Here is a 25,239-nt window from a genome sequence, read left to right as displayed (position 1 = left end):
CATTGTCGATTTCTTAGTTATGCACAATAGTATCTCTCACATTGTCGATTTCTTAGTTATGCACAATAGTATCTCTCACATTGTCGATTTCTTAGTTATGCACAATAGTATCTCTCACATTGTCGATTTCTTAGTTATGCACAATAGTATCTCAAATTGTCGATTTCTTAGTTATGCACAATAGTATCTCGCACATTGTCGATTTCTTAGTTATCACAATAGTATCTCACACATTGTCGATTTCTTAGTTACGCACAATAGTATCTCTCACATTGTCGATTTCTTAGTTATGCACAATAGTATCTCACACATTGTCGATTTCTTAGTTATGCACAATAGTATCTCTCACATTGTCGATTTCTTAGTTATCATCAACAATATTTCACAAATCCTCGATTTTTTAGTTATGCACAATAGTATCTCGCACATTGTCGATTTCTTAGTTACGCACAATAGTATCTCGCACATTGTCGATTTCTTAGTTACGCACAATAGTATCTCTCACATTGTCGATTTCTTAGTTACGCACAATAGTATCTCACACATTGTCGATTTCTTAGTTATGCACAATAGTATCTCTCACATTGTCGATTTCTTAGTTATGCACAATAGTATCTCACACATTGTCGATTTCTTAGTTATGCACAATAGTATCTCACACATTGTCGATTTCTTAGTTATCATCAACAATATTTCACAAATCCTCGATTTTTTAGTTATGCACAATAGTATCTCGCACATTGTCGATTTCTTAGTTACGCACAATAGTATCTCGCACATTGTAGATTTCTTAGTTACGCACAATAGTATCTCTCACATTGTCGATTTCTTAGTTATGCACAATAGTATCTCGCACATTGTCGATTTCTTAGTTACGCACAATAGTATCTCGCACATTGTCGATTTCTTAGTTACGCACAATAGTATCTCGCACATTGTAGATTTCTTAGTTACGCACAATAGTATCTCTCACATTGTCGATTTCTTAGTTATGCACAATAGTATCTCACACATTGTCGATTTCTTAGTTATGCACAATAGTATCTCTCACATTGCCGATTTCTTAGTTATGCACAATAGTATCTCTCACATTGTCGATTTCTTAGTTATCATCAACAATATTTCACAAATCCTCGATTTTTTAGTTATGCACAATAGTATCTCGCACATTGTCGATTTCTTAGTTACGCACAATAGTATCTCTCACATTGTCGATTTCTTAGTTATGCACAATAGTATCTCTCACATTGTCGATTTCTTAGTTATGCATAGTATCTCTCACATTGTCGATTTCTTAGTTATGCACAATAGTATCTCTCACATTGTCGATTTCTTAGTTATGCACAATAGTATCTCGCACATTGTCGATTTCTTAGTTATGCACAATAGTATCTCGCACATTGTCGATTTCTTAGTTATGCACAATAGTATCTCGCACATTGTCGATTTCTTAGTTACGCACAATAGTATCTCGCACATTGTCGATTTCTTAGTTACGCACAATAGTATCTCGCACATTGTAGATTTCTTAGTTACGCACAATAGTATCTCTCACATTGTCGATTTCTTAGTTATGCACAATAGTATCTCTCACATTGTCGATTTCTTAGTTATGCACAATAGTATCTCTCACATTGTCGATTTCTTAGTTATGCACAATAGTATCTCTCACATTGTCGATTTCTTAGTTATCATCAACAATATTTCACAAATCCTCGATTTTTTAGTTATGCACAATAGTATCTCGCACATTGTCGATTTCTTAGTTACGCACAATAGTATCTCTCACATTGTCGATTTCTTAGTTATGCACAATAGTATCTCTCACATTGTCGATTTCTTAGTTATGCACAATAGTATCTCTCACATTGTCGATTTCTTAGTTAGTTATCTCTCACATTGTCGATTTCTTAGTTATGCACAATAGTTGTCGATTTCTTAGTTATCATCACAATATGTCGATTTCTTAGTTATGCACATTGTCGATTTCTTAGTTATGCACAATAGTATCTCGCACATTGTCGATTTCTTAGTTATGCACAATAGTATCTCTCACATTGTCGATTTCTTATTATCACACATTGTCGATTTTCTTAGTTACGCACAATAGTATCTCTAACATTGTCGATTTCTTAGTTATGCACAATAGTATCTCACACATTGTCGATTTCTTAGTTATGCACAATAGTATCTCTCACATTGTCGATTTCTTAGTTATGCACAATAGTATCTCACACATTGTCGATTTCTTAGTTATGCACAATAGTATCTCGCACATTGTCGATTTCTTAGTTATGCACAATAGTATCTCGCACATTGTCGATTTCTTAGTTACGCACAATAGTATCTCACACATTGTCGATTTCTTAGTTATGCACAATAGTATCTCTCACATTGTCGATTTCTTAGTTATGCACAATAGTATCTCTCACATTGTCGATTTCTTAGTTATGCACAATAGTATCTCTCACATTGTCGATTTCTTAGTTATCATCAACAATATTTCACAAATCCTCGATTTTTTAGTTATGCACAATAGTATCTCGCACATTGTCGATTTCTTAGTTACGCACAATAGTATCTCTCTAGTTATGCACAATAGTATCTCGCACATTGTCGATTTCTTAGTTATGCACAATAGTATCTCTCACATTGTCGATTTCTTAGTTACGCACAATAGTATCTCTCACATTGTCGATTTCTTAGTTACGCACAATAGTATCTCTCACATTGTCGATTTCTTAGTTATGCACAATAGTATCTCGCACATTGTCGATTTCTTAGTTACGCACAATAGTATCTCGCACATTGTCGATTTCTTAGTTACGCACAATAGTATCTCGCACATTGTCGATTTCTTAGTTACGCACAATAGTATCTCTCACATTGTCGATTTCTTAGTTATGCACAATAGTATCTCACACATTGTCGATTTCTTAGTTATGCACAATAGTATCTCTCACATTGCCGATTTCTTAGTTATGCACAATAGTATCTCTCACATTGTCGATTTCTTAGTTATCATCAACAATATTTCACAAATCCTCGATTTTTTAGTTATGCACAATAGTATCTCGCACATTGTCGATTTCTTAGTTACGCACAATAGTATCTCTCACATTGTCGATTTCTTAGTTATGCACAATAGTATCTCACACATTGTCGATTTCTTAGTTATGCACAATAGTATCTCTCACATTGTCGATTTCTTAGTTATGCACAATAGTATCTCTCACATTGTCGATTTCTTAGTTATCATCAACAATATTTCACAAATCCTCGATTTTTTAGTTACGTATCTCTCACATTGTCGATTTCTTATTTACGCACTATAGTATCTCACACATTGTCGATTTCTTAGTTATGCACAATAGTATCTCTCACATTGTCGATTTCTTAGTTATGCACAATAGTATCTCCCACATTGTCGATTTCTTAGTTATGCACAATAGTATTTCGCACATTGTCGATTTCTCAGTTATGCACAATAGTATCTCGCACATTGTCAATTTCTTAGTTACGCATAATAGTATCTCACACATTGTCGATTTCTTAGTTACGCACAATAGTATCTCTCACATTGTCGATTTCTTGGTTATGCACAATAGTATCTCACACATTGTCGATTTCTTAGTGATGCACAATAGTAAATCACGCATTGTCGATTTCTTAGTTATCATCAACAATATTTCACAAATCCTCGATTTTTTAGTTATGCACAATAGTATCTCGCACATTGTCGATTTCTTAGTTACGCACAATAATATCTCGCACATTGTAGATTTCTTAGTTACGCACAATAGTATCTCTCACATTGTCGATTTCTTAGTTACGCACAATAGTATCTCGCACATTGTAGATTTCTTAGTTACGCACAATAGTACCTCTCACATTGTCGATTTCTTAGTTATGCACAATAGTATCTCGCACATTGTCGATTTCTTAGTTACGCACAATAGTATCTCGCACATTGTCGATTTCTTAGTTACGCACAATAGTATCTCTCACATTGTCGATTTCTTAGTTACGCACAATAGTATCTCTCACATTGTCGATTTCTTAGTTACGCACAATTATCTCTCACATTGTCACAATAGTATCTCATTGTCGATTTCTTAGTTATGCATTTCTTAGTTATTGTCGATTTCTTAGTTATGCACAATAGTATCTCACACATTGTCGATTTCTTAGTTATGCACAATAGTATCTCACACATTGTCGATTTCTTAGTTATCATCAACAATATTTCACAAATCCTCGATTTTTTAGTTATGCACAATAGTATCTCGCACATTGTCGATTTCTTAGTTACGCACAATAGTATCTCGCACATTGTCGATTTCTTAGTTACGCACAATAGTATCTCTCACATTGTCGATTTCTTAGTTATGCACAATAGTATCTCGCACATTGTCGATTTCTTAGTTATGCACAATAGTATCTCGCACATTGTCGATTTCTTAGTTACGCACAATAGTATCTCGCACATTGTCGATTTCTTAGTTACGCACAATAGTATCTCTCACATTGTCGATTTCTTAGTTATGCACAATAGTATCTCACACATTGTCGATTTCTTAGTTATGCACAATAGTATCTCTCACATTGCCGATTTCTTAGTTATGCACAATAGTATCTCTCACATTGTCGATTTCTTAGTTATCATCAACAATATATTCACACATTGTCGATTTTTTAGTTATGCACAATAGTATCTCGCACATTGTCGATTTCTTAGTTACGCACAATAGTATCTCTCACATTGTCGATTTCTTAGTTATGCACAATAGTATCTCTCACATTGTCGATTTCTTAGTTATGCACAATAGTATCTCTCACATTGTCGATTTCTTAGTTATGCACAATAGTATCTCTCACATTGTCGATTTCTTAGTTACGCACAATAGTATCTCTCACATTGTCGATTTCTTAGTTATGCACAATAGTATCTCTTATGCACAATAGTCGATTTCTTAGTTTCTTAGTTATGCACAATAGTATCTCGCACATTGTCGATTTCTTAGTTACGCACAATAGTATCTCGCACATTGTCGATTTCTTAGTTACGCACAATAGTATCTCGCACATTGTCGATTTCTTAGTTACGCACAATAGTATCTCTCACATTGTCGATTTCTTAGTTATGCACAATAGTATCTCACACATTGTCGATTTCTTAGTTATGCACAATAGTATCTCTCACATTGCCGATTTCTTAGTTATGCACAATAGTATCTCTCACATTGTCGATTTCTTAGTTATCATCAACAATATTTCACAAATCCTCGATTTCTTAGTTATGCACAATAGTATCTCGCACATTGTCGATTTCTTAGTTACGCACAATAGTATCTCTCACATTGTCGATTTCTTAGTTATGCACAATAGTATCTCACACATTGTCGATTTCTTAGTTATGCACAATAGTATCTCTCACATTGCCGATTTCTTAGTTATGCACAATAGTATCTCTCACATTGTCGATTTCTTAGTTATCATCAACAATATTTCACAAATCCTCGATTTTTTAGTTACGCACAATAGTATCTCTAACATTGTCGATTTCTTATTTACGCACTATAGTATCTCACACATTGTCGATTTCTTAGTTATGCACAATAGTATCTCTCACATTGTCGATTTCTTAGTTATGCACAATAGTATCTCCCACATTGTCGATTTCTTAGTTATGCACAATAGTATTTCGCACATTGTCGATTTCTCAGTTATGCACAATAGTATCTCGCACATTGTCAATTTCTTAGTTACGCACAATAGTATCTCACACATTGTCGATTTCTTAGTTATGCACAATAGTATCTCTCACATTGTCGATTTCTTAGTTATGCACAATAGTATCTCACACATTGTCGATTTCTTAGTTATGCACAATAGTATCTCTCACATTGTCGATTTCTTAGTTATCATCAACAATATTTCACAAATCCTCGATTTTTTAGTTATGCACAATAGTATCTCGCACATTGTCGATTTCTTAGTTACGCACAATAGTATCTCTCACATTGTCGATTTCTTAGTTATGCACAATAGTATCTCTCACATTGTCGATTTCTTAGTTATGCACAATAGTATCTCTCACATTGTCGATTTCTTAGTTACGCACAATAGTATCTCGCACATTGTAGATTTCTTAGTTACGCACAATAGTATCTCTCACATTGTCGATTTCTTAGTTATGCACAATAGTATCTCGCACATTGTCGATTTCTTAGTTACGCACAATAGTATCTCGCACATTGTCGATTTCTTAGTTACGCACAATAGTATCTCGCACATTGTCGATTTCTTAGTTACACACAATAGTATCTCTCACATTGTCGATTTCTTAGTTATGCACAATAGTATCTCACACATTGTCGATTTCTTAGTTATGCACAATTTCTTAGTTATGTATATCTCTCACATTGTCGATTTCTTAGTTATGCACAATAGTATCTCACACATTGTCGATTTCTTAGTTATGCACAATAGTATCTCTCACATTGTCGATTTCTTAGTTATCACAATAGTATTTCACACATTGTCGATTTCTTAGTTATGCACAATAGTATCTCGCACATTGTCGATTTCTTAGTTACGCACAATAGTATCTCTCACATTGTCGATTTCTTAGTTATGCACAATAGTATCCCACGCATTGTCGATTTCTTAGTTATGCACAATAGTATCTCTCACATTGTCGATTTCTTAGTTATGCACAATAGTATCTCTCATTGTCGATTTCTTAGTTATCATCACAATAGTATCTCACATTGTCGATTTCTTAGTTATGCACAATAGTATCTCACACATTGTCGATTTCTTAGTTACGCACAATAGTATCTCTTAGTTACACATTGTCGATTTCTTAGTTATGCACAATAGTATCTCACATTGTCGATTTCAGTTATGCACAATTGTCGATTTCTTAGTTATGCACAATAGTATCTCTCACATTGTCGATTTCTTAGTTATGCACAATAGTATCTCGCACGATTTCTTAGTTATGCACAATAGTATCTCGCATTGTCGATTTCTTAGTTACGCACAATAGTATCCCACACATTGTCGATTTCTTAGTTACGCACAATAGTATCTCTCACATTGTCGATTTCTTAGTTATGCACAATAGTATCTCACACATTGTCGATTTCTTAGTTATGCACAATAGTATCTCTCACATTGTCGATTTCTTAGTTATCATCAACAATATTTCACAAATATTTCTTAGTTATGCACAATAGTATCTCGCACATTGTCGATTTCTTAGTTATGCACAATAGTATCTCGCACATTGTCGATTTCTTAGTTACGCACAATAGTATCTCGCACATTGTCGATTTCTTAGTTACGCACAATAGTATCTCTCACATTGTCGATTTCTTAGTTACGCACAATAGTATCTCGCACATTGTAGATTTCTTAGTTACGCACAATAGTACCTCTCACATTGTCGATTTCTTAGTTATGCACAATAGTATCTCGCACATTGTCGATTTCTTAGTTACGCACAATAGTATCTCGCACATTGTCGATTTCTTAGTTACGCACAATAGTATCTCTCACATTGTCGATTTCTTAGTTACGCACAATAGTATCTCACACATTGTCGATTTCTTAGTTACGCACAATAGTATCTCTCACATTGTCGATTTCTTAGTTATGCACAATAGTATCTCACACATTGTCGATTTCTTAGTTATGCACAATAGTATCTCACGATTTCTTAATAGTATCTCTCACATTGTCGATTTCTTAGTTATGCACAATAGTATCTCACACATTGTCGATTTCTTAGTTATGCACAATAGTATCTCTCACATTGTCGATTTCTTAGTTATCATCAACAATATTTCACAAATCCTCGATTTTTTAGTTATGCACAATAGTATCTCACATTGTCGATTTCTTAGTTATTTCTCTCGCATTGTCGATTTCTTAGTTACGCACAATAGTATCTCGCACATTGTCGATTTCTTAGTTACGCACAATAGTATCTCTCATTGTCATTTCTTAGTTACGCACAATAGTATCTCTTATTTCTTAGTTACGCACAATAGTATCTCGCACATTGTCGATTTCTTAGTTACGCACAATAGTATCTCTCACATTGTCGATTTCTTAGTTATGCACAATAGTATCTCGCACATTGTCGATTTCTTAGTTACGCACAATAGTATCTCGCACATTGTCGATTTCTTAGTTACGCACAATAGTATCTCTCACATTGTCGATTTCTTAGTTATGCACAATAGTATCTCACACATTGTCGATTTCTTAGTTATGCACAATAGTATCTCTCACATTGCCGATTTCTTAGTTATGCACAATAGTATCTCTCACATTGTCGATTTCTTAGTTATGCACAATAGTATTCTTGTCGATTTCTTAGTTATGCACAATAGTATCTCGCACATTGTCGATTTCTTAGTTATGCACAATAGTATCTCGCACATTGTCGATTTCTTAGTTATGCACAATAGTATCTCTCACATTGTCGATTTCTTAGTTATGCACAATAGTATCTCTCACATTGTCGATTTCTTAGTTATGCACAATAGTATCTCTCACATTGTCGATTTCTTAGTTATGCACAATAGTATCTCTCACATTGTCGATTTCTTAGTTATGCACAATAGTATCTCTCACATTGTCGATTTCTTAGTTATCATCAACAATATTTCACAAATCCTCGATTTTTTAGTTACGCACAATAGTATCTCTAACATTGTCGATTTCTTATTTACGCACTATAGTATCTCACACATTGTCGATTTCTTAGTTATGCACAATAGTATCTCTCACATTGTCGATTTCTTAGTTATCATCAATATATTTCACAAATGTCGATTTCTTAGTTATGCACAATAGTATCTCGCACATTGTCAATTTCTTAGTTACGCACAATAGTATCTCACACATTGTCGATTTCTTAGTTACGCACAATAGTATCTCTCACATTGTCGATTTCTTAGTTATGCACAATAGTATCTCACACATTGTCGATTTCTTAGTTATGCACAATAGTATCTCACACATTGTCGATTTCTTAGTTATCATCAACAATATTTCACAAATCCTCGATTTTTTAGTTATGCACAATAGTATCTCGCACATTGTCGATTTCTTAGTTACGCACAATAGTATCTCTCACATTGTCGATTTCTTAGTTACGCACAATAGTATCTCTCACATTGTCGATTTCTTAGTTACGCACAATAGTATCTCTCACATTGTCGATTTCTTAGTTACGCACAATAGTATCTCTCACATTGTCGATTTCTTAGTTATGCACAATAGTATCTCGCACATTGTCGATTTCTTAGTTACGCACAATAGTATCTCGCACATTGTCGATTTCTTAGTTACGCACAATAGTATCTCGCACATTGTCGATTTCTTAGTTACGCACAATAGTATCTCTCATATTCTCGATTTCTTAGTTATGCACAATAGTATCCCACACATTGTCGATTTCTTAGTTATGCACAATAGTATCTCTCACATTGCCGATTTCTTAGTTATGCACAATAGTATCTCTCACATTGTCGATTTCTTAGTTATCATCAACAATATTTCACAAATCCTTGATTTTTTAGATTTTTCGCACATTGTCGTTATGCACAATAGTATCTCGCACATTGTCGATTTCTTAGTTACGCACAATAGTATTTCGCACATTGTCGATTTCTTAGTTACGCACAATAGTATCTCTCACATTGTCGATTTCTTAGTTACGCACAATAGTATCTCACACATTGTCGATTTCTTAGTTATGCACAATAGTATCTCGCACATTGTCGATTTCTTAGTTATGCACAATAGTATCTCGCACATTGTCGATTTCTTAGTTATGCACAATAGTATCTCTCACATTGTCGATTTCTTAGTTATCATCAACAATATTTCATAAATCCTCGATTTTTAGTTATGCACAATTGTATCTCGCACACTGTCAATTTCTTAGTTACGCATAATAGTATCTCACACATTGTCGATTTCTTAGTTACGCACAATAGTATCTCTCACATTGTCGATTTCTTGGTTATGCACAATAGTATCTCACACATTGTCGATTTCTTAGTGATGCACAATAGTAAATCACGCATTGTCGATTTCTTAGTTATCATCAACAATATTTCACAAATCCTCGATTTTTTAGTTATGCACAATAGTATCTCGCACATTGTCGATTTCTTAGTTACGCACAATAGTATCTCGCACATTGTAGATTTCTTAGTTACGCACAATAGTATCTCTCACATTGTCGATTTCTTAGTTACGCACAATAGTATCTCTCACATTGTCAGTTATGCATTGTCGATTTCTTAGTTATGCACAATAGTATCTCGCACATTGTCGATTTCTTAGTTACGCACAATAGTATCTCGCACATTGTAGATTTCTTAGTTACGCACAATAGTATCTCTCACATTGTCGATTTCTTAGTTATGCACAATAGTATCTCTCACATTGTCGATTTCTTAGTTATCATCAACAATATTTCACAAATTGTCGATTTCTTAGTTATGCACAATAGTATCTCTGCACATTGTCGATTTCTTAGTTACGCACAATAGTATCTCGCACATTGTCGATTTCTTAGTTATGCACAATAGTATCTCTCACATTGTCGATTTCTTAGTTATAGTATCGCACAATTTCTTAGTTATGCACAATAGTATCTCGCACATTGTCGATTTCTTAGTTATGCACAATAGTATCTCGCACATTGTCGATTTCTTAGTTACGCACAATAGTATCTCGCACATTGTCGATTTCTTAGTTACGCACAATAGTATCTCGCACATTGTCGATTTCTTAGTTACGCACAATAGTATCTCGCACATTGTCGATTTCTTAGTTACGCACAATAGTATCTCGATTTCTTAGTTGTCGATTTCTTAGTTACGCACAATAGTATCTCTCACATTGTCGATTTCTTAGTTACGCACAATAGTATCTCTCACATAGTCGATTTCTTTCTTAGTTATGCACAATAGTATCTCGCACATTGTCGATTTCTTAGTTATGCACAATAGTATCTCTCACATTGTCGATTTCTTAGTTATGCACAATAGTATCTCTCACATTGTCGATTTCTTAGTTATGCACAATAGTATCTCTCACATTGTCGATTTCTTAGTTATGCACAATAGTATCTACACATTGTCGATTTCTTAGTTATGCACAATAGTATCTCGCACATTGTCGATTTCTTAGTTATGCACAATAGTATCTCTCACATTATCGATTTCTTAGTTATCATCAACAATATTGCACAAATCCTCGATTTTTTAGTTATGCACAATAGTATCTCGCACATTGTCAATTTCTTAGTTACGCATAATAGTATCTCGCACATTGTCGATTTCTTAGTTACGCACAATAGTATCTCACACATTGTCGATTTCTTAGTTACGCACAATAGTATCTCGCACATTGTCGATTTCTTAGTTACGCACAATAGTATCTCGCACATTGTAGATTTCTTAGTTATGCACAATAGTATCTCTCACATTGTCGATTTCTTAGTTATGCACAATAGTATATCACACATTGTCGATTTCTTAGTTATCATTAACAATATTTCACAAATATTCGATTTTTTAGTTATGCACAATAGTATCTCGCCTATTGTCATTTCTTAGTTATCATTAACAATATTTCACAAATACTCGATTTTTTAGTTATGCACAATAGTATCTCGCACATTGTCGATTTCTTAGTTACGCACAATAGTATATCTCACATTGTCGATTTCTTAGTTATGCACAATAGTATATCACACATTTTCGATTTCTTAGTTATGCACAATAGTATCTCTCACATTGTCGATTTCTTAGTTATCATCAACAATATTTCACAAATCCTCGATTTTTTAGTTATGCACAATAGTATCTCGCACATTGTCGATTTCTTAGTTACGCACAATAGTATCTCTCACATTGTCGATTTCTTAGTTATGCACAATAGTATATCACACATTGTCGATTTCTTAGTTATCATCAACAATATTTCAGAAATCCTCGATTTTTTAGTTATGCACAATAGTATCTTGCACATTGTCGATTTCTTAGTTACGCACAATAGTATCTCGCACATTGTCGATTTCTTAGTTACGCACAATAGTATCTCTCACATTGTCGATTTCTTAGTTACGCACAATAGTATCTCACACATTGTCGATTTCTTAGTTATGCACAATAGTATCTCACAAATTTTCGATTTCTTAGTTACGCACAATAGTATCTCGATTTCTTAGTTACGCACATTGTCGATTTCTTAGTTACGCACAATAGTATCTCTCACATTGTCGATTTCTTAGTTACGCACAATAGTATCTCGCACATTGTCGATTTCTTAGTTATGCACAATAGTATCTCTCACATTGTCGATTTCTTAGTTATGCACAATAGTATCTCTCACATTGTCGATTTCTTAGTTATGCACAATAGTATCTCTCACATTGTCGATTTCTTAGTTATCACAATAATATTTCACACATTGCCGATTTCTTAGTTATGCACAATAGTATCTCGCACATTGTCGATTTCTTAGTTATCATTAACAATATTTCACAAATACTCGATTTTTTAGTTATGCACAATAGTATCTCGCACATTGTCGATTTCTTAGTTACGCACAATAGTATCTCGCACATTGTAGATTTCTTAGTTACGCACAATAGTATCTCTCACATTGTCGATTTCTTAGTTATGCACAATAGTATCTCACACATTGTCGATTTCTTAGTTATGCACAATAGTATCTCTCACATTGTCGATTTCTTAGTTATCATCAACAATATTTTACAAATCCTCGATTTTTAGTTATGCACAATAGTATCTCGCACATGGTCGATTTCTTTGTTACGCACAATAGTATCTCTCACATTGTCGATTTCTTAGTTATGCACAATAGTATATCACACATTGTCGATTTCTTAGTTATCATCAACAATATTTCAGAAATCCTCGATTTTTTAGTTATGCACAATAGTATCTTGCATATTGTCGATTTCTTAGTTACGCACAATAGTATCTCGCACATTGTAGATTTCTAAGTTACGCACAATAGTATCTCTCACATTGTCGATTTCTTAGTTACGCACAATAGTATCTCACACATTGTCGATTTCTTAGTTATGCACAATAGTATCTCGCACATTGTCGATTTCTTAGTTATGCACAATAGTATCTCTCACATTGTCGATTTCTTTTCTTAGTTATCATCAACAATATTTTACAAATCCTCGATTTTTTAGTTATGCACAATAGTATCTCGCACATTGTCAATTTCTTAGTTACGCATAATAGTATCTCACACATTGTCGATTTCTTAGTTACGCACAATAGTATCTCACACATTGTCGATTTCTTAGTTATGCACAATAGTATCTCACACATTGTCGATTTCTTAGTTATCACAATAATATTTCACATTCTCGATTTTTTAGTTATGCACAATAGTATCTCGCACATTGTCGATTTCTTAGTTACGCACAATAGTATCTTGCACATTGTCGATTTCTTAGTTATGCACAATAGTATCTCGCACATTGTCGATTTCTTAGTTATGCACAATAGTATCTCTCACATTGTCGATTTCTTAGTTATCATCAACAATATTTCACAAATCCTCGATTTTTTAGTTATGCACAATAGTATCTCGCACATTGTCAATTTCTTAGTTACGTATAATAATATCTCGCACATTGTCAATTTCTTAGTTACGCATAATAGTATCTCACACATTTTCGATTTCTTAGTTACGCACAATAGTATCTCGCACATTGTAGATTTCTTAGTTACGCACAATAGTATCTCTCACATTGTCGATTTCTTAGTTATGCACAATAGTATTTCACACATTTTCGATTTCTTAGTTATGCACAATAGTATCTCTCACATTGTCGATTTCTTAGTTATGCACAATAGTATCTCTCACATTGTCGATTTCTTAGTTATCATCAACAATATTTCACAAATCCTCGATTTTTTAGTTATGCACAATAGTATCTCGCACATTGTCGATTTCTTAGTTACGCACAATAGTATTTCGCACATTGTATATTTCTTAGTTACGCACAATAGTATCTCACACATTGTCGATTTGTTATTTACGCTCAATAGTATCTTGCACATTGTCGATTTCTTAGTTATGCACAATAGTATCTCGCACATTGTCAAGTTCTTAGTTACGCATAATAGTATCTCACACATTGTCGATTTCTTAGTTATGAACAGCATTATTTAAGGAATTGTTGACTGATTAGTTATGAAATTTTCCGTTTATTTCCATGTCTGAAGTGAAGCCTTTCAACATCGTTGAAATTCACTTTAAGTTAATCAGGATATATCTACTAACTTTCCTGCAAGATACCTTTTTACAAGAGTATCACGTGATGAAATATGATCGAACTTCAACTTCCCTTGTTTATGAAAATTCTTACTTATTCTCTTTATTAATATATAATACTTCCTCGATAAAATACGGTGAGCGAATATTCGAAGTTTTGTTTATTATATCTCTAACATTCGAATTAATTTTTTTTCAGGGTAAACTCGTTCTTAAATTTAAGAAACTGAAAGACGCAAGTTAAACCAAACATTAGCCTCAAGAATATATGCAGATTCGAATATGTGTACAACTTCCTGTGAAATATATAAAAAATCAGTTAAATTGTTAAAATTCTGGAGAAAACGTTTGTGAGAAACAAACAACTCCTTAAAACTTATACCAACCAGAATAAACATTTTGTTTTCAAGATCACTACGTGTTCCTGGATTTTTGTGACTTTTGCTGGCTAGCTAATCTACATTTAAAGCTATTTTAACTTAACCATTAAACAGGTTTTTAATTTATAACCGATTACTATACTTAGACAAAAGCAACATGATTTAATATACCAAACGTAGACTCGTAATTTCTTAAATGGTCGTTTAAAAAATCCCTTACTTTAAGGGATGCTAGTCGAGAGATTAATAGTTAATTAATTCTCATGTTGGTTAACTGTAATCGTAATCTTCTGAATAACGTTATTGGAGTAATATATTCGATAATTTAACGCATATTTAAATTTTTGTTTAAACATACGTTTGGGCTGCTGGTTGTGTTATCGAATATTTATTTCACTTATAAACTAGCAATAACATTCTTTTCAAAATAACAAATATATGCAAATAATTACTATTCCATAACTTATTGACTTTACAAAGCCAAAAAATAACGATACAAAAGGCAGGTGAGTTGAATGATTTTGATTTAAAATTACTGGTTTGTAATGTAAATTTTCGTTTACTAACCCTTTTACACCAATTTGGACTCTTTATCAAACTAACTTGTACTTTTATTTTCACGATTGAGTCATTGAATGAGAATATTCTCGTCTTATCAAGCATTGTGTGAAAAACGTAAAACAATTATTCGGGTTCCTAATATGTAATTGAATTTTCTAGCACGCTAGCTGTTCAATACTAGTCCATCATACAGCAGGGTCAATTGTGTTTACTTTCTCTCTCCCGTTTACTTCTTAAATGGACTCGCCCACTTACACCCCAAGAGCATGTGACGTTCCTGATGGCTGGAAACCATGGAGACGACGCACTTGATGTGTTCACACACGTTTTACTCTTTTGTATGCTCCAATGGTTACTGAGCAGCGAAACGTCGTCCTGCGGAGGATAGTGTTTAGAAACACTGGAGTGTGTCTCTAGGGATGACTTCATCAGCGCGCAAACCTTAATCCTGCTGGTGTGTCAACGTTGTCGTCACTTCTGCCTGTTGTGAAAACTCTCTTCTCTCGAGATTAAGCAACTTGGCCTCAACCGTCTTCGCCTGGTGGTAGATACGCTAATACACTGAACAGGTAAAGAAAAATACCTAAGTACACTTGCATATGGAGCTATTGAAAATTCACCATTCAGGTTTTTTTTTTTTCTTCAATGATGTAAGTGATATAGATTAGGTAGAATTAAATGCAGGATTGTGGAATACAATATAATATAACAGTATATTCAAACTATTAAAGTGTTATACATGTGGAATAGTAAAACAACAAATTCTGTTAAAAAAAGAAAATTTTAAACGTGTATTTACGTATAAATTTGATATTTATAAAAAAATGTTAATTATAAGATACAATTGTAATCTCTGCTATAAAAAATTAATAAATAATTTTGTTGACCGTGATTTACTAAAAGAGCATTCACAATGAGTAGGAAATAGTGTATTTACTATAAATTGTCATCCAAAGCTACAAAAGGGTTATCTACTCGTATCCTTCCTAAATTTGAACAGATAGGTTAAAGGGAAGGCAGCTAGTCCATAGCATCAACCTCCGGCTCTTGAACTACACATGTCTGACAGAATTTTGAGATAACCGTCACTCAAAGTGCGTAGCAAGGGATTTCACGACAATGGAACACAAACCGTATATATCCAGATTCATAGTCAAGGCATACCAACTGGGAATCCATGTACGGTCAATTTAGGCCAACTTAGTCTTATTTCATTTGATTGCAATAATTAACTAATTTGCTCATTAAATATGCATGATTACTATTTTCCCTCCTCACAATTAAAAACGACAAACGTTTTGCTTCTTCCTGAACAAGTTTTGTCTTGAATAAGTCTGCAAAATGTTATTCACTGCGTTTGCCTGCGTTTGATTTTAAAGGTACGTGAGGTTTTCCAGAAAATTTACAAACTTTTACGACCTCAATCTTTGTTCAGCAGAAAAAAACAACAACAAACTGTTGCAATTATTTATTTTTTAGTGGCACAACTTTACAAAATTTGAACGTTAAAATGTAAAAAACTTAAAAATTGACTTCAAACTAACTTGTATTGCACCATCGTTCTCTGCTAGGGAAAGCACATTGGAAAAATTAAGCAGCAATCAAGAGTACTAGAGAACGCTGGAGTGAGCACTCGCGACACGATCACCTAATAACCAAGGCCAATAGATTCTTTGTATGTCTGTGAATTGGTATGAAATAGTGAATTTAATTTTCATCTACATAGCTGAAACTGTTACGACCTCTTTTTGTCGCAAAATAAATAGTTATTTGTTTATTATTGTGCCGTGAATGAGCCGTGATAAGAATAAGAAATAATCTCCACACCTTTGTCCAGTCACTTTGGTCAGCAGAGCTCAAAACAACTGTATTTGTTTGTAGTTAAGTACAAAAGTACACATTGGGTTATCTGTGCAATGCGAATTCTTGTGCTATAAGACCGTAAAATTACCGCTATGCCACTAGGGGGGGGGGAGAACCCAGGACGCATGTTATTCTTATATGTAAGGCACGTTCCAATCCTAGGTAACCTACTTTATAATGCGTGTAATATTAGCATTATCCTGATGTTACTTCCCTAGATGAGTAACTTCCATTTAAAGATCTAGTTAAACAACAATGGTTAGTGTAAATGTCTTGGGTTGATGTAATACAAAGAAATACATGAAATTCATGCAAAGAGAAAGAAAATCCTGCTTTAGTTCCAATAGATGATGATATCAAGCAACTGACATGACTTCAATTTATTCACGTGCTGTAAAACTCAATTTACATTTAATTTGGTTCCAAGCTTCTGAGAATCACCAATAAGTTAACACTCTACAAAATGTGATGTGCTATATTCGTACTTCACTTGTAAGTGGACCAAATATCAAGCGCCTTAAGTGATAAAACAAAAAAATCACAGGCCTAGCTCAGGGGACCAAAATTTCAATAATTTCTTGAGACCAAATAATTGTTCTTTTTTGCAGAACATAACTGTAATAAATGTAAGTTCTAAATATAGTAATTGCATTATATAAAAGCAAGTGTCTTTTGTTTGCTTATAGTTAAGCACAAAACTGCACATTGGATTATTTGTGCTCTGCTCACCTCTGGCATCGAAATCCGGTTTCTAGTGTTGTAAGTCCGCTGACATGCCGCTGTACCACTAGGAAGCCACGTGTTTTTTGAACGAATGATGTGTTTCTACAGAAATTCAACTTTATATAATTAATGACTGAATATTGTTTGTTCGTTTTTTTATTTTACTTGTTTCATACATGATGTGGATCATGTTAAAATGAAACTTATCAATCACAACAAAACTACATCTAAAGTTTATCTATGTGAGTTCAACTCAGGGCTGATTCAGGTTATTTAGTTATAACTGATTTGCATCTTTGTTTACTGGGTTTTGTCTTTATAGGCTGGGTTTGGTTTGTTTTGAATTTCGCGCAAAGTTACACAAGGGCTATCTGCGCTAATAAGGGTTATGAGAAGCTTAATGTGGTTAACCTGGAATCACAGTTGTATCCAGGAAATTGAACGGGCGTGGCGGCAAGTTCAAGCATTGATATTTGCATATCATTTCTATTTATTTTTATAATACTTAAACCTTATTATTTCCTAGTGGAAAATAAATATGCAAGCCAAAGGCGGGTGGGGTTATGGTTGCAAGACCCTCCTGGTAGTCCAGTGCTTGGAATTTAGTTTAATTCAAATTTTCTGTCATCAGCGGATTTTAGGGAAAAATAATTCATTTCGTTTTTTTGTTTTTCTAAAGAACCATCTGTTGTGTCAAAATACATTCAATGTTATTTAATTCTGACAAAACAAGATTAATATATCTATCACCAAGCTCACGCTTAATTTTAAATTAGTTTTAGTTTCATTTGTAAATAAAGTAATAATTTGAATGATGCTTAGTTAGGTATACTTTCTTTTATACTGGAATCATGGGAAATATATTGAAAGAGTTTGAATATATTTTATTTGCTATTTGTTTGGAATAATTTCAATTAATATTATCCAATTAGGGTTTCAAAGTGTATTAAAAAGACGGATGTTTCTGGAGACATCTGCAAATTTTATATCTTTTTGTTTACAGTAAACCCCGTTAGGGGACAAGAGGCGCTTCTTTCCAAAACACAGTTTTAGTTGTTAAAAATATCAAATAAAAAATGGTTTGTTTGGGAAGATGAGATTTCTGAAATAAGAGGAAATCCTCAGTAGCTACGGCACTTGAATGTTTTTCAGGCAGAATAAAAGTAAATTAAGCTTTTAGACCTTTTCCCTCATTTTTTATTAGCTATAAGTGATTCTGATGAAACCTACTTGAAATAAAAATGTATCTCAAAACGGCTGGTATGGGTATTAAAATTTTTATTTATAAACAGAGAACAACGTTTCGACCTTTCTGAAGATGACTTCAGCCGTTCTGAGATACCTTTTCATATCCGACTCTGTTTTATTATTCACCATGTCCTTCAATAGCCTATCCTCATATTGAAATTTATTTTAGAAAGGATTAGAATAGAACAATTTACGAAATCTTGGGCATGGTGAAATTCATCCATCGAAAGGATTTGACCTCAAGAGTTCAAAACTGCATTTAGATCTCAAACCGGTAAAGAGATGATAGAGTTATGAGATAAACGTTTGTACACAAAAAAACAAACAAACAAAATCAGTCATTCTATGAGCCGTTATGCCGCGACTAAAAAAACGTCTCCTTAAATTGTTCGTGTACAGTGCAGTCAATTTCCAGATACATAAATTCTGCAAAGCAGTTTTCTTGAATCTAATAAATGTAAAATTTGATTACGTTTTATGAAGAGATGCAATGACTCTCGATATTCAGAAAATGCGGACCTAATCAATTTTGATTTTTCGAACATTTTGTTCCCTAAACGTATATACTTATAAATTAAGAGCTATTAATATAGATAAATATTGTGATCTTCCTAATGTCTGATGGATATATTAAACTATTTGTACCAAAATCACAGATGTAATTTAGGAAAATAACATGAATAATAATATATTTATAGCTGGGAGTACATAAGAAGAGAAAAATTCCAGTCCGTTTTTCTCATTATATAATGACTTTTTACATTATGTATTTGGGAAAGCTAGAAGCAGGAAAATCATAATTCAATTAATTTCTTTTTTCTGCATAGAGATAAGGATTTCGTATGAAGACACTCAATTCGCGATGCTCTTATATTAGAAAAATAAAGAAAATAAGTTGGGAAAATTTGATGCTTAAAAATCTGTGTAGCGGAATGTGTTTTATTAGGAGTTGGTCGTTCATTCATGTTCTAAGTTTGGTAAGGTGTCTTTATTTACTGTAGATGTGCATATTAAACCCATTGTATGGGTTACTCGATATAGAATTTTATTGGCATCTAAGAAAAAACTTAAAACTGGCCTTATACAGAGATCATGATAGTAACAACTGAGATCCCAGTAAAAATATCTTCTCAGTAGGCCTAAGACCACTAGATAATTTAGTTTTATACTATGAGTGACCTTAATCTGGAATCACAAAGATACAGTAGCTGTAAGGATAAAGTAACCAGCTGTGCTGGTGTATTCTCAACATGGCTGGTATGGGTATTAGCACTTTAATTAAAATAAAGCACAACGTTTCTACCTTTTTAGGTCGTATTCAGGTTAACGAAACAGCTGAACTGACAACATAAAACAGATGTAAGTAAAAAAAATAGGTCTAAGGATAAGAAAAGATGTCAATAAGGATGACACAACTGTAACAGTAAGATAAGAGATATGTAAGAACAAGACAGGAATAACGATGAGACAGTTGTAAGGATATGTGATCTGTATAAGAATACGGGTATGGGGATAAGATAGGACATTTTTAAGGGGAAGGTAAGACAGAAGTGAGAATAAAATGAGGTAGTTGAAAATAAGCTGTTTTTTATATATTAACTCCTGAATGTTTACACAGTATTTTATTAAGGTTTTTAATGTCCAGTCTAGCTTGTTATTCGCCAACAGAAACAAGACTTAAGAATTTGGTTTAGGGTCATGTCTTTCTACTATTTAGACGAATGCATAATGGTTACCTTTGGCCGAATGTATCTTTACTTGTTAGACGAATATAAATTGATTACCTTGGGCCAAATGTCTTTTTTTTATTCAATGTATGATGGTTTCCTTGGGCCAAATATCTTTCTAGTTCCTAGACAAATGTATAATGCTTACCATGGATCAAATATCTTTCTACTTGCTAGACGAATGTATATATTTACCTTGACCCAAATGTCTTCCTATTTGTTAGACGAATGTATAATGTTTACCTTGAAACAAGCTTTATTTTTATTTTTAAATTCGATTATAAAAAAATTAAAACATTTTGCTGTAATTAATGTGACTTAGTAATAATACCTTATATATATTCACAATATCGAACAATAATTCTCAATGTTTTTCACCTTGTACTCATGTATGTAGGTGTTTCTTTACTGGTTCTTCGAACTTCGGTTTTCATGGATTAATTTGGTTTTGCTACTTCACAGACATGCACGTTATAAAAACATTGTATTCCTTTTCCGGTCAGTTAAACTTTTAAGAAATAGAACGTTTGTATTAAAGTGGGCGAAAAAACGTTTTGTGGTTATCCCAGTCATCACTTCTGTTGATGTTTTGTAGGAGTACAAAAATAAGTGACAGTGCTCAGGATTCAACATCTGTTCAGTGAATGAAGCCTGCTACTGAGATGCATGAGGCTATGTAGTTCCTTGAGTTATTAAAAGAGCAGGTCAAGTCGAGGTGACCAATGAGATCAGAAGCCAAAAGTGATTTACTAGTAAATAAATATGACGATTCACAATGATGCCTTAATGGGCATAGTGGAAGATCAGAACCATTCAGATTTCTTCTGAGTCATAAAAATATGTTGCTTATAAAACCAACCTTTGGACAATGTATCTGATAGGTATGTTACCAGACATTCTTGAATGACGATGGAGTATTACAATAGTTGGAATAAAATATAATTCATGACCACTCTGTCCACTTAATTTATTATGTTTACAAATACTTGCATAAAAGTATATCTGAAAGGAATAGTGAAGAGTGGAAATGAAAATAGGTCCTTTGACAGTTTTGGGGCAATAAAGAATAAGGTAATTATGAGTTTGATTGGCGTGGGACAGATTTGCTAAACAATTTGTTATGTTTATCCAAATATATTTTAGGATATTTTCTGAAATTATTCGAACTATCTTATCAGTTGGGCTTAAGCTATGGAAACTTAATGACTGATTTTTAATTCAGAAGGGTTAGTGGTAGGTGTGCACTTAACTCCACTCATGAGACATGCTTTTAATCAAGTCAACTCATAGGACATATTTCTTATCAACTCGACTTGTTAGACGTGCTTGTCGTCAACTCAGTCATGGGACGTACTTCTCGTCAACTCGACTTGTTGGATTTGCCTCTAATCAGTTTTATTAATGGTTTAATTCAGTGGATAACATAACTGGCGGGATTAAAATTACTGAAAGTGAGATACTGCTACAACTGTGACTCTGGACTCGATTCTTCCCACACTAGAATTAAATAATTAATTAAGAACTTAAGATGATTGAGAAAAGAAAACATGTTACAAGGGCGAAATAGTTAGTTCAATCGGTTATCTAGTTTTAAACCAGTAGTCTGCGAGATATTGTTTAAGACTGGCTCAAGCCTTCTTTCGGATCAACATAAACAGTACAAAAAGAAACGATATGCAGAAAATAAGATCCCAGATCCACAAATAGAGAAATATCTCGTACATACCCATCAAAATCTATAACTGGTATGCTGCATTTGTCGTTATTATCATTAAACTAAAACAATACAAGGTACTACCACATACTATAGATTGCTGATTAAGCCACAATTGCATTATAAAACGACTGAACTTTACCTACTAAGGTCTGACTCAAATGAATGACTAGGAACCACTGAATTTAACACGAAAACGTAGAAACTATAGATTAGTATATTTCATGGTTAAGTATCAATTAGTCACGATTAGAAAATAACGGTTAATTAACATGTTTAACCTACTAAGAGTCTGTACAGTATTAAACAGAATGAGATTGTTCAGTATACCTGGTGAAGAACTGTTTGTACCACTTTTAAAGAAAGACGTTGTTTCAAACACATTGAGTCAGAAATTGAAAAACGTTAATTGGTTAAAATCTAATAACACAACACAACAACTGACACAAAGAAGCCATGGCAAAAATACTGGAGTGAATAATTATTACATAATTATAGTTCAATCTTTTACACTTCTAAGAAGATGTATGTATCATACTCGCTCGGGTAAGACTTTCGTGAAATGTGACAAAAGTTACTAGCTTTAAAAATATACCAAACCCTATTGGCTTCACTGCAAACCTTTGTTAAAACTTAATATTTTAACAAAACGAGTTGGGTGAAAGTAAATGCGCAGAAAGGATTACATGATTACTTATTTAAGATTAAACAACCACTAGACAGGAAAATCTTTAATGTAGCAGTTGCCACATTTACGAGAATACAATTTTCAGTATAGAATGTTTACCTTGTTTTCGGAACGGGCTTTAATTAGGTTGAAATTGAAAACGTGAGAAAGTTATTTAAGCACAAGAGAATGCGAGAACAACACCAACTATTGAAATTAACAAGATCGCAGCTAGCTCCTGTATTCTACACGAACATTCACGAGAGTTAAAACCGTAGTCCATGCAAAAGTTTTGAATATGCAAAGAATGGATAGGAGCTGGAATATAAAAGAAAACTATGTTTATCCATTTCGTTCTGATTAAATATTTTACACATCAGTGATCAGAGTGGACCATAAAATATAAAATTATTATAATTTAGCTTGTATAATGTTCCAAAGCATTGAGAAAATGTGAGTGAACTGTAAGTGGACATGGTGTTTGATAATACACTGATTGACTTTTGTAACGTTATGTGAATAAGCCACGTAGAAACTGAGGATGATATGGAGCAGATTACGAACACTATTAGGATATTTTGAACGCTATTGGAACAACAAGAGATTGAACTAAGTCTAAGACACTAAAATCACGAGATCATCAAGATAAAATAATTTTTACTTTTTTATATCTATTGTGGATTCTTATTAATGAACTGTTTAACAGTTTAACGGATTCATTACAATTGAATGGATATTCATTTTATGTAGTGTTCGTTATGACTGGCCCGACATGGTCGGGTGGTTTGCGCAGATAACTCTCGTTTAGCTTTGAGCGAAATTCTAAAACAAACAAACAAATTGTTATGACATCATATTTAAAGTTCTAAAGTCCACACTCGAAGTCTCTGTAGTGACATGTCTTAGGCCTAACCTTCACTTCAGACAATAAAATTAGTAGCTTGGTTTGGTTTTTGGAATTTCGCACAAAGCTACTCGAGGACTATCTGCTCTAGCCGTCCCTAATTTAGCAGTGTAAGACTAGAGGGAAGGCAGCTAGTCATCACCACCCACCGCCAACTCTTGGGCTACTCTTTTACCAACGAATAGTTGGATTGACCGTCACATTATACGCCCCCACGGCTGGGAGGGCGAGCATGTTTAGCGCGACGCGGGCGCGAACCCGCGACCCTCGGATTACGAGTCGCACGCCTTACGCGCTTGGCCATGCCGGGCCAAAATTAGTAGCAATACATTTTGTCAGAAGTGGAAACTAACACTTGTCAGTGCACATGCTAGTTAGCGTTTGAGTGCTTTCAGAACATAGTTGATATTCCACCACTACACTGATGTCTATAATCAACGTTTTGTTTTACTTGTGTGGTAATATTCCTTATGTTTGGTGTTCATTATGCATCACAATGAATAGTGATGTATTTCCAAGAGTTGACAAAATGATAACTTATTGGATTACTGTAATTTGCGATTATATGTTTGGAGCTGATCATTGGCTTGGCAAGCAACAGGAGAATGTTTGTAAACTTTGAAGTAATCTAATTAGAAGATGTTTTGTTGTTCTCTTTCTTGGAATGCAAATTTAGATCGTGTACCATTAACGTATCCTCCGCTGGGACAGCGGTAAGTCTTCGGATTTTACAACGCTAAAACCAGGGGTTCAATTCCTGTCGGTGGACACAGCAGATAGCTCGATATTGCTTTGCTATAAATATGCTACATTGAATATCACCAGATAAAATATTTGATTTTCATCTGGATCAGTGAAGGGCTAGAGGAAGCCAATTAGTAGAATAAGATAATAACCAGATTATAAAGTTGAAAAAAGGTCAAGCAAATGTCCAATTTTCATAGCAATGAACAATGGAGTGCTAATTCCTGTACTTTTGGAATTTTTATGGAGAATTGGACTCGTGTTGAGCACTGTACTACTATCACGTGTTGACTGGGAGAAGAAATAAATAGTGAGAAAGATAGTGGTTCTTAAGCTCATAGAACAAT

The 25,239-nt window shown here is 33.7% G+C and overlaps 1 pseudogene across 1 annotated transcript in view; it reads left to right on the top strand.

The window, feature by feature from the left end:
- The window catches only part of LOC143244404 (uncharacterized), a 298,731-nt pseudogene that overhangs the window by 51,694 nt on the left and 221,798 nt on the right, over window positions 1-25,239 (top strand). The window contains exon 2 of the transcript XR_013025052.1: window positions 15,462-15,871. The product of XR_013025052.1 is annotated as an uncharacterized LOC143244404 (transcript). The remainder of the gene's footprint in view (window positions 1-15,461; window positions 15,872-25,239) is intronic.

Source organism: Tachypleus tridentatus, chromosome 2 (assembly GCF_004210375.1).
Source record: "Tachypleus tridentatus isolate NWPU-2018 chromosome 2, ASM421037v1, whole genome shotgun sequence".
NCBI classification, from domain to species: domain Eukaryota; kingdom Metazoa; phylum Arthropoda; class Merostomata; order Xiphosura; family Limulidae; genus Tachypleus; species Tachypleus tridentatus.
This window is presented reverse-complemented; position numbering and strand designations above follow the sequence as displayed.